A 19,481-nucleotide genomic window follows, 5' to 3' on the forward strand; every position below is an offset into this window, starting at 1 on the left:
GTAATATACGGCAGATAGGAGCAGGGGCATAGAGAATAATTGTGCCGTATTTTTTGCGAGTTTTACGGACGTAGTTTCTGCGCTCTTACGTCCGTAAAACTCGCAAGTGTGACGCCGGCCTTACTCACGGTGACTTGGAGCAGGTTCGTCTCCCCAGATTTTGTCTGGTGGCATACATCCCCCATCTTTTTGCCCCCACTTGGTGTACTCGATTGTTATGCTTTTAATGATTGTTAATAAATATAATAATTTTTAATTACATCTTCTTCTCTTCACTTCGTTTTTCCTTTGGGATCTAATCTTTTCACAAAGGACTATGTAAGTTATTGTTAATTGAAGTGACTTCAGCCTGTCTGAAATCGGACTATGGGAATAATATACCATACCTGTCCGGCATACAGTCAGTCCCATGCAGTAATTTTTATCTAGGGGAATGTACAGTTTACAATCGGGAGATTGCTAATGCGACCGCTCCCAGCTGTAAACTACTGGGGAATGAATGAAATGCTGGGAGCGGAGCTTCGGTGACTAGCGGTGACGTCACTGAAGCTGCGCTCCCTGGCGGCGTGAACTCAAATGAACTCTTCAGCGTGGGAAAATCAGCTGGCATTTTAATTTATGTTAATTTAGAGCCATTGTACCCCCCAAAAAATAAAGATTAAAAAAAGGCTTGGAGCCATGTAGTAAGCATGCGTGTTAAATTTCAAGTATTAACATTTTGCTTTATTCTGGTATACTTTCACCGTTAGGCTATGTTCACATGTTGTGTTTTTGCTGTTTTTTTTATTGCAAGTTTAAGCTGCTTACAAAATGCAGATTTTGCTTTGTTTTTTTTACTGTGTTTTTGTTGGGGTACATTTGTCTCTTGCACGCTGATGAAGTGCATAAAAATTATCCATCTGTGTGTAAACATTATTCTTCAATGGAGTATGTAAAAGAAGAGCTTGGCCAAGAAATGACATCACAATTTTTGTTTTTGTTCAATAATAGATCTTTATTTAGCTCTCAATAACGCAGACAAATCCGCATCAAATCCGGGCGGATTTTTACCTGCGTTTTCTGCCAAGAAATGCAGAATGTTTTCAAAAAGATTCCACAGGCAAATCCGCAAGGTGTGCACATACCCTTGGAGGACTGGTCAGCAATGCTGCTGAAGGATAACCCACCCCCGGCCACCAGAGGGCGCTCATGTCTGGGCGCCGCAGTCTGCAGCGTGCTTTACACCAGCGCTCACATCTGTGCACATCCGCGCGGATACAGCCCGCCCCACAGGGCACTGTAGCTGACGGTGGAGACCGGACGTGAGCCCAGCGCCGCCGTATTCCCGCCCCACAGTGTGTGACCCCGTGTAACGGCAGTGCCTCTCAGCACGTGATGACGTGTGCTGCTCCCGGCCGCTCATTGGTCGGCACGCTCTGCGCTGAGGCTCCTCCTTTGTCTCGGTTGTTACAGGAAACACTTTCTTTTCTTTGCGTCATTTACCGGAAGTAACTCATGGGATATAAGGAAGTTGCCAGCGGACCGGGAAGCGCCTGCAGTAAGTCACCGCGTGGTTTTACTTGGGTCGAAAGTCCCACTGTGGTCGTTAGTGAGCGTGTCCGTGTATTAGCGGCCCCTGCGAGAGCGCGCTGCCTCTCCGGATGTGTACACTTCCTGCCGGTGCTGCCGCTGTGGAGCGGGGGCTGGTACGGGCTGATGGAGCGGTGATTGCAGCCAGTGGCTGTTTGTGAGCTCTCTGCTATGGAGACCTGAACTCGGCTAGTGCGGGGGCAACGTGAGCGGCCGGTACAGGGGGAATGTGAGGGGGTCACTGCGACTGGTACAGGGGGAATGTGAGGGGGTCACTGCGGCCGGTACAGGGGGGATGTGAGGGGGTCACTGCGGCCGGTACAGGGGGGAATGTGAGGGGGTCACTGCGGCCGGTACAGGGGGGATGTGAGGGGGTCACTGCGGCCGGTACAGGGGGGAATGTGAGGGGGTCACTGCGGCCGGTACAGGGGGGATGTGAGGGGGTCACTGCGGCCGGTACAGGGGGGAATGTGAGGGGGTCACTGCGGCCGGTACAGGGGGGAACGTGAGGGGGTCACTGCGACCGGTACAGGGGGAATGTGAGGGGTCACTGCGGCCGGTACAGGGGGGATGTGAGGGGGTCACTGCGGCCGGTACAGGGGGGAATGTGAGGGGGTCACTGCGGCCGGTACAGGGGGGAATGTGAGGGGGTCACTGCGGCCGGTACAGGGGGGAACGTGAGGGGGTCACTGCGACCGGTACAGGGGGAATGTGAGGGGTCACTGCGGCCGGTACAGGGGGGATGTGAGGGGGTCACTGCGGCCGGTACAGGGGGGATGTGAGGGGGTCACTGCGGCCGGTACAGGGGGGAATGTGAGGGGGTCACTGCGGCCGGTACAGGGGGGAATGTGAGGGGGTCACTGCGACCGGTACAGGGGGAATGTGAGGGGGTCACTGCGGCCGGTACAGGGGAGATGTGAGGGGGTCACTGCGGCCGGTACAGGGGGGAATGTGAGGGGGTCACTGCGGCCGGTACAGGGGGGAATGTGAGGGGGTCACTGCGGCCGGTACAGGGGGGAATGTGAGGGGGTCACTGCGGCCGGTACAGGGGGGAATGTGAGGGGGTCACTGCGGCCGGTACAGGGGGGAATGTGAGGGGGTCACTGCGGCCGGTACAGGGGGGAATGTGAGGGGGTCACTGCGGCCGGTACAGGGGGGAATGTGAGGGGGTCACTGCGGCCGGTACAGGGGGGAATGTGAGGGGGTCACTGCGGCCGGTACAGGGGGGAATGTGAGGGGGTCACTGCGGCCGGTACAGGGGGGAATGTGAGGGGGTCACTGCGGCCGGTACAGGGGGGAATGTGAGGGGGTCACTGCGGCCGGTACAGGGGGGAATGTGAGGGGGTCACTGCGGCCGGTACAGGGGGGAATGTGAGGGGGTCACTGCGGCCGGTACAGGGGGGAATGTGAGGGGGTCACTGCGGCCGGTACAGGGGGGAATGTGAGGGGGTCACTGCGGCCGGTACAGGGGGGAATGTGAGGGGGTCACTGCGGCCGGTACAGGGGGGAATGTGAGGGGGTCACTGCGGCCGGTACAGGGGGGAATGTGAGGGGGTCACTGCGGCCGGTACAGGGGGGAATGTGAGGGGGTCACTGCGGCCGGTACAGGGGGGAATGTGAGGGGGTCACTGCGGCCGGTACAGGGGGGAATGTGAGGGGGTCACTGCGGCCGGTACAGGGGGGAATGTGAGGGGGTCACTGCGGCCGGTACAGGGGGGAATGTGAGGGGGTCACTGCGGCCGGTACAGGGGGGAATGTGAGGGGGTCACTGCGGCCGGTACAGGGGGGAATGTGAGGGGGTCACTGCGGCCGGTACAGGGGGGAATGTGAGGGGGTCACTGCGGCCGGTACAGGGGGGAATGTGAGGGGGTCACTGCGGCCGGTACAGGGGGGAATGTGAGGGGGTCACTGCGGCCGGTACAGGGGGGAATGTGAGGGGGTCACTGCGGCCGGTACAGGGGGAATGTGAGGGGGTCACTGCGGCCGGTGGAAAATACTAAAACCCTATGTGTCATATTTGTCTATGCCTATGGTAGATTTTGCCTATGGTAGATTTTTTTTAGTCATATTTGTCTATACCTATGGTAGATTTTTTACAGTGTGCGGGAAATCAGCGATTCCACAGAATTAATGAACATGTTGCTTTTTTTTCCGCCATTTGTTTTTTTTCGCGGAAAAAAAAATCGCAACATTTGCACAAGTTTTGCGGATTACATTGAAATGATTGGGAACCATATGTAAGCGTTTTTTTCACGTTTTTATCGCATTTTTATAGAAAAAAACCGCGAAAAATACTGAACGTGTGCACATAGCCTTACAACTCCCTTCTCTGTGTACCTGAATTGAGAGAGGGAGGGGGATGTTTTGAGTGAGATAATATTAAGGCTAGGTTCTCATTTCGTTTTCGGGTGAGCGCTAACAGACAGCGTTGCACGGCGAAATTAACGCCGTGCAACGTGTCCGTTAACGCTCCCATTGCCAGCAATGTTAAAGCGCATTGCTAGTGCGTGACATTTTCGGCACGTGCTAGCGATGTGCCGTTCTTTTGTGGCGCGCCTCGGACGCTGCTTGCAGCTAGCGCTAGCGGGGACATTTAACGCGACCCCTAAAAAGACATTGCGTTAGCGCAATCCACTAGCGCTTAGCGCTAAACGGATTGCCCTAACGCAATGAGAACCTAGCCTAATATTGGCTACCTTGAGATAGTTTATAAACCCTCCTCTCACACATCCAGTACCCTAGCAACCACAGAATGCAGAGTAAGTGGACATGCTAGCTGGGGCATATCTTAAGGTACCGTCACACTCAGCAACTTTGCAACGAGAACGACAGCGATCTGTGACGTTGCAGCGTCCTGGATAGCGATCTCGTTGTGTTTGACACGCAGCAGCGATCTGGATCCCGCTGTGCCATCGCTGGTCGGAGCTAGAAGTCCAGAACTTTATTTGGTCGCTAGATCGGCGTGTATCGTCATGTTTGACATCAAAAACAACTACGCCAGCAATGTTTTACATGGAGCGAGAACAATAAGCGAGTCGCCGTTACGTCACTGGATCGCTCCTGCATCGTTCTGTTTGACGTCTCTACAGCGACATAAACAGCGACGCTCCAGTGATCGGCTCGTTGTCTATATCGCTTCAGCGTCGCTATGTGTGACTGTACCTTACTGAAGTCAAGCTGCAACACCAGGCTCTCCCATCATCACTTTGGTAAGAATTACGAATAACGGTTTTAAGCTCCGTTTTTTTTATTGGAATAAGTTCATATTAGTACAACAACGCTATCTTCCAAGTTTCATTAGGATCTTTTTAGGGATTCAGTCTTTATGCGCCATATTCTGCCATACCTATGCCTAGTGTGTTATCACGGTTGGAAACGGAAAATCGGTTTTGAGCTCCGTTTTTTTTTATTGGAATATGTTCATATTAGTACAACAACGTTATCTTCCAAGTTTCATTAGGATCTTTTTAGGGATTCAGTCGTTATGCGCCATTTTCTGCCATACCTATGCCTAGTGTTTTATCACGGTTGGAAATGGAAAAACGGTTTTGTGCTCCGTTTTTTTTTATTGGAATTAGTTCATATTAGTACAACAACGTTATCTTCCAAGTTTCATTAGGAGCTTTTTAGGGATTCAGTCTTTATGCGCCATATTCTGCCATACCTATGTCTATGGTAGTTTTTTTTTTCTAAAGTTGAATGTTTTTAATCTATTTTTCCTTTCCACTTCACTCTATTTAAAAATAAATTAGCGGAGGTTAAACTTTAATTGCGTTTTCAACAAGGCAAACCCATACATTTCTATATAGTAACTTTACATTTGAAATAAACACTGAATCCCTAAGTATATCTTTATCGAAAATTTTTGCCTTAGGCCGACCTCACACTAGCGAGTTTTACGGACGTATGAGCGGTTCATAAAATACGGATTGCATACGGTACAATGCTTCTCTATGGCCAAGCTCCTATCAGCCGTATTTTACTGATCCGTATCATACGGTCTTCTACGGCCATAGAAAATCGCAGCATGCTGCGTTTGTCACCGTATTGCGCAAAAAATACGCCAATGAAAGTCTATGGGGGCCAGAAAAATACGGATTACACACGGACCAACAGTGTGACTTGCGAGAAATACGCAGCGGTGTTAGAGAGAAAAGCCGGAAATTCAGTGCGGTGTACAGTAAAATCACACTGACAGCTTACAGTAGAATAGGTAGAATAAATGTGTACACATAGAATAGATATATATAGATGTAGATATACTAGATGGTGGCCCGATTCTAACGCATTGGGTATTCTAGTATATTGCCCAGCCCACGTAGTATATTGCCCAGCCCACGTAGTATATTGCCCGTGACCGCAACGTCATCACAGGTCCTGCGCTCATACCAACCCTGGGACCGGAAGCTGCCGTGGACTACAAGGGGCCCTCAGAAAGGTGAGTATATTTTTATTTTTTAAAATGTGACAAACCTGGCTGGGCAATATAGTACGTGGCTGGGCAATATAGTACGTGGCTGGGCAATATAGTACGTGGCTGGGCAATATAGTACGTGGCTGGGCAATATAGTACGTGGCTGGGCAATATAGTACGTGGCTGGGCAATATAGTACGTGGCTGGGCAATATAGTACGTGGCTGGGCAATATAGTACGTGGCTGGGCAATATAGTACGTGGCTGGGCAATATAGTACGTGGCTGGGCAATATAGTACGTGGCTGGGCAATATAGTACGTGGGCTGGGCAATATCCTACGTGGGCTGGGCAATATACTACGTGGACATGCATATTCTAGAATACCCGATGCGTTACAATCGGGCCACCATCTAGTGTGTGTGTGTATATATCTATATATATACACACACATACTATGTGTAGACATTTATCATAGCTATTCTATTCTAACCTGTCACTGTGATTTTACTGTACACCGCACTGAATTGCCGGCTTTTCTATAGAACGCCGCTGCGTATTTCTCGCAAGTCACACTGCTGGTCCGTGTGTAATCCGTATTTTTCTGGCCCCCATAGCGGCCCTGCGCTTAGTAACCCGATATTTACCCTGGTTACAGGTGAACACATCGCTAGATCGGCGTCACTCACGCCGATCCAGCGATGACAGCGGGTGATCAGCGACCAAAAAAAGGCCCTGATCATTCCCCAACGATCTCCCAGCAGGGGCCTGATCGTTGGTCGCTGTCACACATAACGAGATCGTTAGTGGGATCGTTGTTACGTCACAAAAAGCGTGACGTTGCAACGATATCCTTAACGATATCGTTGTGTGAAGGTACCTTAAGGCAAACATTTTCGATAAAGAACTACTTAGGGATTCACTGTTTATTTGAAATGTAAAGTTATTATATAGGAATGTATGAATTAACATTGTTGAAAACAGAATTACATTTTTAAGCTTTGTTTTTCTTGCTGGAATAAGTTCATATTAATGACAAACTTATTTTCAAAGTTTCATCAAGATCTTCTTAGGGATTCAGTGTTTATTTCAAATGTAAAGTTACTATATAGAAATGTATGGGTTTGCCTTGTTGAAAACGCAATTAAAGTTTAACCTCCGCTAATTTATTTTTAAATAGAGTGAAGTGGAAAGGAAAAAAAGATTCAAAAAATTCAACTTTAGAAAAAAAACTACTATAGGCATAGGTATGGCAGAATATGGCGCATAAAGACTGAATCCCTAAAAAGATCCTAATGAAACTTGGAAGATAACGTTGTTGTACTAATATGAACTAATTCCAATAAAAAAAACGGAGCTCAAAACCGTTTTTCCGTTTCCAACCATGATAACACTGTAGGCATAGGTATGGAAGAATATGGCGCATAAAGACTGAATCCCTAAAAAGATCTTAATGAAACTTGGAAGATAACGTTGTTGTACTAATATGAACTAATTCCAATAAAAAAAACGGAGCTTAAAACCGTTTTTCAGTTTCCAACTATGATAACACACTAGGCATAGGTATGGCAGAAAATGGCGCATAACGACTGAATCCCTAAAAAGATCTTAATGAAACTTGGAAGATAACGTTGTTGTACTAATATGAACTAATTCCAATAAAAAAAACGGAGCTCAAAACCGTTTTTTCCGTTTCCAACTATAACACTGTAGGCATAGGTATGGCAGAAAATGGCGCATAACGACTGAATCCCTAAAAATAACCTAATGAAACTTGGAAGATAACGTCGTTGTACTAATATGAACATATTCCAATAAAAAAAACGGAGCTCAAAACCGTTATTCCGTTTCCAAAAAATTTGACCCCTACATTCATGTATTGCAACTTTATGTCAAATAAATACATATGTAAATAAATTGGTTACTCTGCTTCAAATGGAGTGAAGTGGAAAGGAAAACTAAATTAAGAAAATGAAACGGTAAAAAAAAAATCTAAAATAGGCAGAGGTGTAGATGAATACGACTAAAATATCTACCATAGGCATAGGTAAATTTGCCACATAGGGTTTTAGTATGCACCGCGGCCGGTACAGGGGGGAATGTGAGGGGGTCACTGCGGCCGGTACAGGGGGGGGGGGAATGTGAGGGGGTCACTGCGGCCGGTACAGGGGGGAACGTGAGGGGGTCACTGCGGCCGGTACAGGGGGGAACGTGAGGGGGTCACTGCGGCCGGTACAGGGGGGAACGTGAGGGGGTCACTGCGGCCGGTACAGGGGGGAACGTGAGGGGGTCACTGCGGCCGGTACAGGGGGGAACGTGAGGGGGTCACTGCGGCCGGTACAGGGGGAATGTGAGGGGGTCACTGCGGCCGGTACAGGGGAATGTGAGGGGGTCACTGCGGCCGGTACAGGGGGGAATGTGAGGGGGTCACTGCGGCCGGTACAGGGGGGAATGTGAGGGGGTCACTGCGGCCGGTACAGGGGGGAATGTGAGGGGGTCACTGCGGCCGGTACAGGGGGGAATGTGAGGGGGTCACTGCGGCCGGTACAGGGGGGGATATGGGGAGGGGGACGTGAGCGGGTTCACAGCGTTCGGGGTGGGGTAATGTGAGGGACTGTGAGCTGAATTGGGGGAGGGGGAATGCGTGAGTGTTGTCTCTGCGCGCTCTGCCAAATTCGTGGTGGGTCCTACTGTTACGGCCAAAACTCCTGAGCCCGACGGCTATCTTGGATTTCACATGTTGCTGCTCTTAGATTTGTGTTTCCATGGTAACTATAGTACCATTATCAATTTTAAAGTCTTGACAAATATAAAGTTTATGTAAAGATTGAATATTTCCAGTGTTGTTGTCCCTTATTTTTAACATAAGAAAAAATACCAGCACACATGCCCTCGGCGGTTGGAGGCACATGTGGATAAAACAAGGAAAGGTTGATCCAGTTTCCAGAGAAGGTGCAAACAAATATATACGAGGTATAATAAATGCACCGTCTCCATTAAAATTTAGCATATTCTCTGGAAGCTGGATCAACTTGTCCTTATTTTTAAGACTTCTGCCCTTCACTCTGAAGCTGGGTTTCTGCTTCTGGGCCAAATTGACTGATGACCACTCATTCTTGTCTCATCAGTGTGTGTGGTTTATTTTTTTTATAACAATTTTTGTTTTTTTTGTCATTCACATTTGAAGATTGATTACAGGTTCTCAATTGAAATGTTTTGTTCACTGAGCCACTTGGGATATGTGTTTTTTTTTTTTCTTTTCACTAGCCCTCTATAATTTCCAATTTCAGTTTCTTCCCATATAACGGAGGCGTTCTTGAAGAGGTGCTCCGTCTGTTCTTTCCATCTTTCCTTATCTGTTCTGGCTCAGTTAGTTAGTTCCTCTTGATGATTTTCAACAGGGGTTGAAACGTTCGTCGTATTTCTTTGATGGATTTGTCAAAAGTCCTACAATTATCAGCAATTCATAATTTTTGTCATTAACCATAGAAGTATCTGACTAAAAGATTTAAAAACTCTGAAGTAGCATGAATAGCAAATTGTCAATCTCCACTTTTTCCCCTGACTGTACATGTCCACGATCGCAAGCACTGTCTCTGCCTTCATCTGATCTATCTGCTCTTGCATATGAGGGGGTATTATTATTATTTATTTATATAGCACCATTAATTCCATGGTGCTGTACATGAGAAAGGGGTTACATACAGGGTTATAGATATCGATTACAGTAAGCAGGTTTACATTGATATGTAGCTGGCATAGCCCAGATACAAAGCTACCGTATATACTCGAGTATAAGCCGAGATTTTCAGCCCATTTTTTTGGGCTGAAAGTCCCCCTCTCGGCTTATACTCGAGTCATACCCAGGGGTCGGCACGGGAGGGGGAGCGGGGCTGTCTAGTTATACTTACCTGCTCCCGGCACAGTCCCTGCTTCTTCCAGCGCTGCAGATTCTTCCTGTATTGAGCGGTCACATGGCACCACTCATTACAGAAATGAATATGCGGCTCCACCCCCATAGAGGTGGAGCCGCATATTCATTACTGTATATGAGCCCACTCAATACAGGAAGAAGCAGGGACGCAGCGCCAGGACCAGGTAAGTATACGGGGAGGGGGAGCGCTGCGCAATAGTCACCTGCTCCTTGGTCCGTGTGTCGCTCTGTCTTCAGCAGTGACGCTCAGGTCAGAGGGCGCGGTGACGTAGTCAGTGTGCACCCTCTGCTGAACGTCAGTGCTGAAGACGGAGCCGCACGAGGAACGGGTAAAAGTGCCGGGGTCCTGAGCGACAGAGAGGTGAGTATGTGATTTTTTTTTTTATTTTTTTTTTTAATGGCAGCAAAAGCAAATAAGGCAAGTGGCTGTACGGAGCATCTTATGGGGCCATACTTGTGCAGCACTATAAGGGGCAAGTGGCTGTGCAGAGCATCTTATGGGGCCATACTTGTGCAGCATTATAAGGGGCAAGTGACTGTGCGGAGCATCTGTATGGGACCATAAAGCTTGTGCAGCATTATAAGGGGCAAGTGGCTGTACGGAGCACTATAATGGGGCCATAACACTTGTGCAGCACTATATGGGGCAAGTGGCTGTGCAGAGCATCTTATGGGGCCATACTTGTGCAGCATTATAAGGGGCAAGTGGCTGTGCAGAGCATCTTATGGGGCCATACTTGTGCAGCACTATAAGGGGCAAGTGACTGCGGAGCATCTGTATGGGGCCATAAAGCTTGTGCAGCACTATAAGGGGCAAGTGGCTGAACGGAGCACTATAATGGGGCCATAACACTTGTGCAGCACTATATGGGGCAAGTAGCTGTGCGGAGCATCTGTATGGGGTCATAACACTTGTGCAGCACTATAAGGGGCAAGTGACTGTACGGAGCATCTTATGGGGCCATAACGTTTGTGCAGCGCTATAAGGGGCAAGTGACTGTATGGAGCATCTTATGGGGCCATAACACTTGTGCAGCACTATAAAGGGCAAGTGACTGTACGGAGCATCTTATGGGGCCATAACACTTGTGCAGCACTATAAGGGGCAAGTGACTGTATGGAGCATCTTATGGGGCCATAACGCTTGTGCAGCACTATATTGGGCAAATATCTCTATGGAGCATCTTATGAGGCCCTTATTACCCTTTATGCAGGATTATATGGGACATATTTTAATATGGTGCATCTAATGGGGCCCATCAAACTTTATGGAGCATTATATGAGGCTCCTGATTCAATATGGATATTCAACAACACATTACCTACTGATGTCTCAATTAATTTTACTTTTATTGGTATCGATTTTTACTTTTGAAATTTACCGGTAGTTGCTGCATTTTCCACCCTAGGCTTATACTCGAGTCATTAAGTTTTCCCAGTTTTTTGTGGCAAAATTAGGGGGGTCGGCTTATACTCGAGTATATACGGTAATTTTTTAAATTACTCTTTTATGCAACAATCACCGTTTGACTCTCATGCATCAATCAAAAAAAATAATTGTAATCCTTTACAAAGAAAAACTGTTTCATGTTGTACAAACCATGTCATCAATTACTGTCTTGGTTGTAACTTTGAATCTTTTGAATTATGTTTTGGAAAGGGATAATCAGTTGGTGGCAGAATCAGGAGCATATGGCGGATGATCACCAATTTCAAGGCAGGTTTCATTGCATTTTTGCAGGACAATACTAGACTGGTGGACACGCACATTAGACACAAAAGCTACACAACACAGGAAAGTTTCCCCATTGTGATTATACTATTTAGGCCCAGTGTTTGATTAGTAGAGATACAAAATATTATTTTGTGAATGACTCCATTTTTCAAAATATCCCCAAAAATTGTTTGTCCACAGAAACGGAAGCAAGATCTTTTTCTGCAGACTTCATCATATAAAACTATTTGGGGCGAAGAAAACCAGAATGTCTCTCCCCCCCCCCCCCCCCCCCACCTTCATTCCATAACATCTTTCCTTCCACAATTAAAATTGGCATCCCAGTTTGGCAATGGTTGAATAAGATGTACGTTGATCTAATGTTGACGCGTTATCATAATCTACGGTGCTTTACCAGATCGTCCTTTCAAAAACAGGTGCTTGATGCCTGAACAATGTTTGACAATCAATTTCACATGCTGTTGTGCAAATGGAATAGATAACAGATGGAAATTATTGGCAATTATCAAGACACACTCAATAAAGGAATTGTTCTGCAGGTGGGGACCACATTTCAGTACCAATGCTTTCTGGCTGATGTTTTGGTCACTTTTGAATGTTGGTTGTGCTTTCACACTCGTAGTAGCATGTGACGGACACTACAACCCACACAAGTGGCTCAGGTAGTGCAGCTCATCCAGGATGGCACATCAATGCGAGCTTGTGGCAAGAAGGTTTCTGTGTCTGTCAGCGTAGTGTCCAGAGGCTGGAGGTGCTACCAGGAGCTGTGGAGGGGGCTGTAGGAGGGCAACAACTCAGCAGCAGGACTGCTACCTCAGCCTTTGCGCAAGGAGGAGCACTGCCCGAGCCCTGCAAAATAACCTCCAGCAGGCCACAAATGTGCATGTGTCTGCACAAACGGTTAGAAACCGACTCCATGAGGATGGCCTGAGTGCCCGACGTCCACAGATGGAGGTTGTGCTCACAGCCCAATACCGTGCAGGACGCTTGGCATTTGCCACAGAACACCAGGATTAGCAAATTCACCACTGGTGACCTGTGCTTTTCACAGATGAAAGCAGGTTCACACTAAGCACATGTGACAGACGTGACCGAGTCTGGAGACGCCATGGAGAGCGATCTTCTGCCTGCAACATCCTTCAGCATGACTGGTTTTGCAGTGGGTCAGTAATGGTGTGGGGTGGCATTTCTTTGGAGGGCTGCACAGCCCTCCATGTGCTCACCAGAGATGGCAGTCAGGCTATTAAATACTGAGATGAGATCCTCAGACCCCTTGTGAGACCAAAAGCTGGTGCGGTTGTCCCTGGGTTCCTCCTAATGCAGGACAGTGCCAGACCTCATGTGGCCGGAGTGTGTTAGCAGTTCCTGCAAGATGAAGGCATTGAAGCTATGGACTGGCCCGTTCCCCAGACCTGAATCCGATTGAACACATCTGTGACATCATGTCACGCACCATCCACCAACGTCACATTGCACCACAGACTGTCCAGGAGTTGGCGGCTTCTTTAGTCCAGGTCTGGGAGGAGATCCTTTAGGAGACCATCCGCCGCCTCATCAGGAGCATGCCCAGGTGTTGTAGGGAGATCATACAGGCACGTGGAGGCCACACACACTACTGAGCATCATTTCCTTGTCTTGAGGCATTTCCACGGAAATTGGATCAGCCTGTAACTTCATTTGACACTTTGATTTTTAGCATCATTCCAACTCCAGACCTCCGTGGTATATTAGTTGTGATTTACATTGAACATTTTTAAGTTTTATTGTTCTCAACACATTCCACTATATAATGAATAAAGATTTACAACTGGAATATTTCATTCAGTGATACGCGGGATTTTGGTGTTCCCTTTATTTTTTTGAGCGGTGTACTTTGTTCCATAGCAATAGGATTTATTTGTGTCCTCTAGAAATTTTCAAAGCCATTATACAGTTGTGCTCAAAAGTTTACATACTCTTTTTTTTTTTCTTTCTTGGCCTTTTTTCAGAGAATATGAATGAGAACACCAAAACTTTTTTCTCCAGTCGTGGTTGGGTGAAGCCATTTATTGTCAAACTACTGTTTTCTCTTTTTAAATCATAATGACAACCCAAAACATCCAAATGACCCTGATCAAAAGTTCACATACCCTGGTGATTTTTGCCTGATAACATGCACAGAAGTTGACACAAATGTGTTTGAATGGCTTCTAAAGGTAACATCATCACCTGTGACCTGTTTGCTTGTAATCAGTGTGTGTGCATAAAAGCTGAGGGAGTTTCTGGGATCCAGACAGACTCTTGCATCTTTTATCCACCCACTGACGTTTGTAGATTATGAGTTATGGGGAAAGCAAAAAAATTGTCAACAGCTCTATGGGAAAAGATAATTGAACTGTATAAAACAGGAAAGTGATAGGAAAAGATATCCAAGGAATTGATAATGCCAGTCAGCAGCGTTCAAACTGTGATTAACAAATGTAAAATCAGGGGCTCTGTAAAAAGAAAACCACGGTCAGGTAGACCAACAGAAATGTCCACAACTGCCAGGAAAATTGTTTGGGATGCTAAGAAAAACCCACGAATAGCATCTGAAATACAGGACTTTGAAAAGTAGCAGTGTGGCTGTTTCAAGTTGCACAATAAGGAGGCACTTGAAGAATAATGGGCTGCATGGTCGAGTCGCCAGAAGAAAGCCATTACTGCACAAATGCCAAAAAGTATCTTGCCTACAATACACAAAACAGCACAGAGACAAGCCTCAAAACATCTGGAACAAGGTAATTTGGAGTGATGAGACCAAAATTGAACAGTTTGGCCAGAGCCATAAACGTTACATTTAGAGAAAGGTCAACAAGGCCTATGATGAAAGGAACACCATTCCTACTGTAAAGCATGGAGGTGGATCGCTGATGTTTTGGGCATTTGTGTGCTACAAAGGCACAGGAAACTTGGTCAAAGTTGAAGGAAAGATGAAAGCAGCACGTTATCAGCAAATTTGCACCCATCAGCCCGGAAGCTGCACATGGGATGTATTTAGATGTTACAACATGACAACGATCCAGAGCAAAAGGCCAAGTTGACCTGTCATTGGCTACAGCAGAATAAATTGAAGGTTCTGGAGTGGCCATCTCAGTCTCCTGACCTCAATATCATTGAGCCACTGTGGGGAGATCTCAATCGCGCAGGTCATGCTAGACAGCCCAGGAATTTACAGAAACTGGAGGCTTTTTGCCAAGAAGAGTTTGCAGCATTACCATCTGAGAAAATAATGAACCTCATCCACAACTACCACAAAAGACTTCAAGCTGTCATTCATGTTAGAGGGGGCATTACACGGTATTAAGAAATGGGGTATTTAAACTTTTGATCAGGGTCATTTGGATGTTCTTAGTAGTCATTATGATTTAAAAAGAGAAAACTCAGTAGTTTGATGATAAATGGCTTCACCCAACCATAAACCATGAGTGGAGAAAAAGTTTTGGTGTTATTCATATTCTCTGAGAAAGGCCAAGAAAGCAAAAATTCTGTCGGGGTATGTAAACTTTTGAGCACAATTGTACATCAGTGCCTTCTCATATGACCCCTAATGTTTAATGGTCAGGACATTTTTAATTTTGGGGGCGTTTTTCCCTTCCTTTCTAAGTCATGACTTTTTTTTTAACTTACCCTAATACTGCTATGTTCATACAAAGACACACAAGAGACAGTAAAATAACTGTCACTTCAAAGAAGCAAAAACATCCATATTACATCTCAATTTCTTTTATTAAAGATATAACAAAAAAGATAAAAATAGCCACATATTCAACATCACACCATATAACCCCAAGGAGGGTAAACAACCGGCCTATTTACATGAAGGAAACAAAATAAAGAATTTTTTTAATATATCTATCTATATACATAATTGTCTAAGGGGTACTTCTGTCTGTCTGTCCTTCTGTCTGTCATGGATATTCATTGGTCGTGGCCTCTGTATATCATGGAAATCCAAGTCGCTGATTGGTCGCCACAAAACAGCCACGACCAATCAGCGACTGGCACAGTCCGGAAGAAAATTGCCGCTCCATACTCCCCGCAGTCAGTGGCCGGCGCCCGCTCCATACTCCCCGCTCCCCGCAGTCAGTGTCCCCGGCACTCCGCTCCCCGCAGTCAGTGTCCCTGACGCTCCGCTCCCCGCAGTCAGTGTCCCCGGCGCTCCGCTCCTCGCAGTCAGTGTCCCCGGCGCTCCGCTCCTCGCAGTCAGTGTCCCCGGCGCCCGCTCCATACTCCCCTCCGGTCACCGCTAACCGTTAATGCCGGTGGTAACGGACCGCGTTATGCCGCGGGTAACGCATTCCGTTACCGCCGCTATTAACCCTGTGTGTCCCCAACCTTTTACTACTGATGCTGCCTATGCGGCATCAATAGTAAAAAAAAAAAGTAATGTTACAAATAGTAAAAAAATAAAAAACCTGCTATGCTCACCCTCCGTTGTCCTCTGAGGTGCTCGCGCCTGCCGCCATCTTCCTTTCCCAGCGATGCTTTGCGAAATTACCCAGAAGACCTAGCGGTCTCGCGAGACTGCTAAGTCATATGGGTAATTTCGCAAAGCATCCTGGGAACGCAAGATGGCGGCAGCTGCGCGCCCATCTGCACAGCGCCGTTGGATCCCAGGAGGCGGAGAGATGGGACGCTGAGGAGCAGCGACCAGAATGGTGAGTAGGTTAAGCTACAAGGGGCCCTCAGATCGTTAGGTGAGTATGTTTATTTTTTTAACCTGTGACATACGTGGCTCGGTAATATACTACGTCACTGGGCAATATACTACGTGGCTCTGTGCTGTATACTACAAGGCTGGGCAATATACTACGTGACTGTGCTGTATACTACGTGGCTCATATAGTAATCAAAAAATATGCATGTACTTTACCTCACGCCCCCGGAAGAAGCTAGTGGGCGAAACGCGCGTCGGGGTGCGGAGGGTCACACACCGTCACCTTTCTCTTTATTACGGCTACTTTGGAGGTAAAGTATTTTGACATTTTTTGATTACTATATTAGGGAACCTGTTTGACTCACTCATTCTCATCCTTATCGTCTTATTTATCGGATTAGGTGTACTTGTCCTCTTCCTTATCATGGGATTCAACACATTTTTTAGGGCATTTGTTTCCCTGCAGTCATATATGGCTACTAATCTTTTAGGATGCTATGCAGCACCTGGGATATTTATTTGGCACTATATGAGATGCAACTGCTCTGCAAGTGTTGTTTGTGCTGGGAAGGAAATATAAATATATAGAGACTAGATGGTGGCCCGATTCTAACGCATCGGGTATTCTAGAATATGCATGTCCACGTAGTATATTGCCCAGCCCACGTAGTATATTGCCCAGCCACGTAGTATATTGCCCAGCCACGTAGTATATTGCCCAGTGACGTAGTATATTGCCCAGTGACGTAGTATATTGCGCAGCCACATAGTACAGTACAGACCAAAAGTTTGGACACACCTTCTCATTTAAAGATTTTTCTGTATTTTCATGACTATGAAAATTGTACATTCACACTGAAGGCATCAAAACTATGAATTAAGACATTTGGAATTATATACCGTATATACTCGAGTATAAGCCGACCCCCCTAATTTTGCCACAAAAAACTGGGAAAACTTATTGACTCGAGTATAAGCCTAGGGTGGAAATGCAGCATTTACCTGTGAATTTCAAAAATAAAAATAGATCATTATTTCCCCATAGCTGTGCCATATAGTGCTCTGCACCGTTCATTATTTCCCCATAGCTGTACCATATAGTGCTCTGCACCGTTCATACTGCCCCATAGCTGTACCATATAGTGCTCTGCACCGTTCATACTGCCCCATAGCTGTGCCATATAGTGCTCTGCACCGTTCATACTGCCCCATAGCTGTGCCATATAGTGCTCTGCACCGTTCATTATTGCCCCATATCTGTGCCATATAGTGCTCTGCACCGTTCATATTGCCCCATATCTGTGCCCCATATATGCTCTGCACCGTTCATATTGCCCCATATTTGTGCCATATAGTGCTCTGCACCGTTCATATTGCCCCATAGCTGTGCCATATAGTGCTCTGCACCGTTCATATTTCCCCATAGCTGTGCCCCATATATGCTCTGCACCGTTCATTTTTGTCCCATAGCTGTGCTCTGCACCGTTCATTTTTGTCCCATAGCTGTGCCCCATACAGTGCTCTGCACCGTTCATTTTTGTCCCATACAGTGCTCTGCACCGTTCATTTTTGTCCCATAGCTGTGCCCCATACAGTGCTCTGCACCGTTCATATTGCCCCATATCTGTGCCCCATACAGTGCTCTGCACCGTTCATTTTTGTCCCATAGCTGTGCCCCATACAGTGCTCTGCACCGTTCATTTTTGTCCCATAGCTGTGCCCTATATGCTCTGCACCGTTCATATTTCCCCATAGATGCTCCACATAAATCTGTGCCGCTGCAATAAAAAAAAAAAAGCCATACTCACCTCTCTTGATTGCAGCTTCCGGTCCCGGCGTCTCTCCGCACTGACTGATCAGGCAGAGGGCGCCGCGCACACTATATGCGTCATCGCGCCCTCTGACCTGAACAGTCAGAGCGGAGCGACGCCGGGAAGATGGAGCGGTGCCTGGCGGCTGGAACGTGGACAGGTGAATATTACATACTTACCTAGTCCCAGCGATCCTGGCGCTCCCCGCCTGTCCCACGGTCTTCTGTGCTGCAGCCTCTTCCTCTATCAGCGGTCACTGGCACCACTGATTAGAGAAATGAATAGGCGGCTCCACCCCTATGGGAGGTGGAGCCGCTTATTAATTTCTCTAATGAGCAGTCCCACGTGACCGCTGAAGAGGGGAAGAAGCTGCAGCACAGAAGACCGTGGGACGGCAGGGGGAGTGCCAGGATCGCTGGGACTAGGTAAGTATGCCTCAGCGCCCTCTCCCCCTCACCCGCCGACCCCACCGCTACCGTGACTCGAGTATAAGCCGAGAGGGGCACTTTCAGCCCAAAAATTTGGGCTGAAAATCTCGGCTTATACTCGAGTATATACGGTACTTAACAAAAAAGTGTGAAACAACTGAAAATATGTCCTGTATTCTAGGTTCTTCAAAGTAGCCACCTTTTGCTTTGATGACTTCTTTGCACACTCTTGGCATTCTCTTGATGAGCTTCAAGAAGTAGTCACCGGGAATGGTCTACCAACAATCTTGAAGTAGTTCCCAGAGATGCTTAGCACTTGTTGCCCTTTTGCCTTCACTCTGCGGTCCAGCTCACCCCAAACCATCTCGATTGGGTTCAGGTCTGGTGACTGTAGAGGCCAGGTCATCTGGCGTAGCACCCCATCACTCTCCTTCTTGGTCAAATAGCCCTTACACAGCCTTGAGGTGTGTTTGGGGTCATTGTCCTGTTGAAAAATAAATGATGGTCCAACTAAATGCAAACCGGATGGAATAGCATGCGGCTGCAAGATGCTGTGGTAGCCATGCTGGTTCAGTATGCCTTCAATTTTGAATAAATCCCCAACAGTGTCACCAGCAAGCACCCCCAAACCATCACACCTCCTCCTCCATGCTTCACGGTGGGAACCAGGCATGTAGAGTTTATGCGTTCACCTTTTCTGCGTCGCACAAAGACACGGTTATTGGAACCAAAGATCTCAAATTTGGACTCATGAGACCAAAGCACAGATTTCTGCTGGTCTAATGTCCATTCCTTGTGTTCTTTAGCCCAAACAAGTCTCTACTGCTTGTTGCCTGTCCTTAGCAGTGGTTTCCTAGCAGCTATTTTACCATGAAGGCCTGCTGCACAAAGTCTCCTCTTAACAGTTGTTGTAG

At 47.1% G+C, this 19,481-nt stretch overlaps 1 protein-coding gene across 2 annotated transcripts in view; it reads left to right on the forward strand.

The window, feature by feature from the left end:
• Positions 1–1,287: 1,287 nt before the first annotated feature.
• The window catches only part of ZSWIM9 (zinc finger SWIM-type containing 9), a 93,351-nt gene continuing 75,157 nt past the window's right edge, over positions 1,288–19,481 (forward strand). Inside the window, exon 1 of one of the 2 annotated variants that reach the window (XM_069741929.1) lies at positions 1,288–1,537. The gene's annotated coding sequence lies outside the window, so the exon portion shown is untranslated. The remainder of the gene's footprint in view (positions 1,538–19,481) is intronic. The other variant, XM_069741930.1, reaches the window with a different exon arrangement.

This window comes from Ranitomeya imitator, chromosome 10 (genome assembly GCF_032444005.1).
Source record: "Ranitomeya imitator isolate aRanImi1 chromosome 10, aRanImi1.pri, whole genome shotgun sequence".
NCBI classification, from domain to species: Eukaryota; Metazoa; Chordata; class Amphibia; order Anura; family Dendrobatidae; genus Ranitomeya; species Ranitomeya imitator.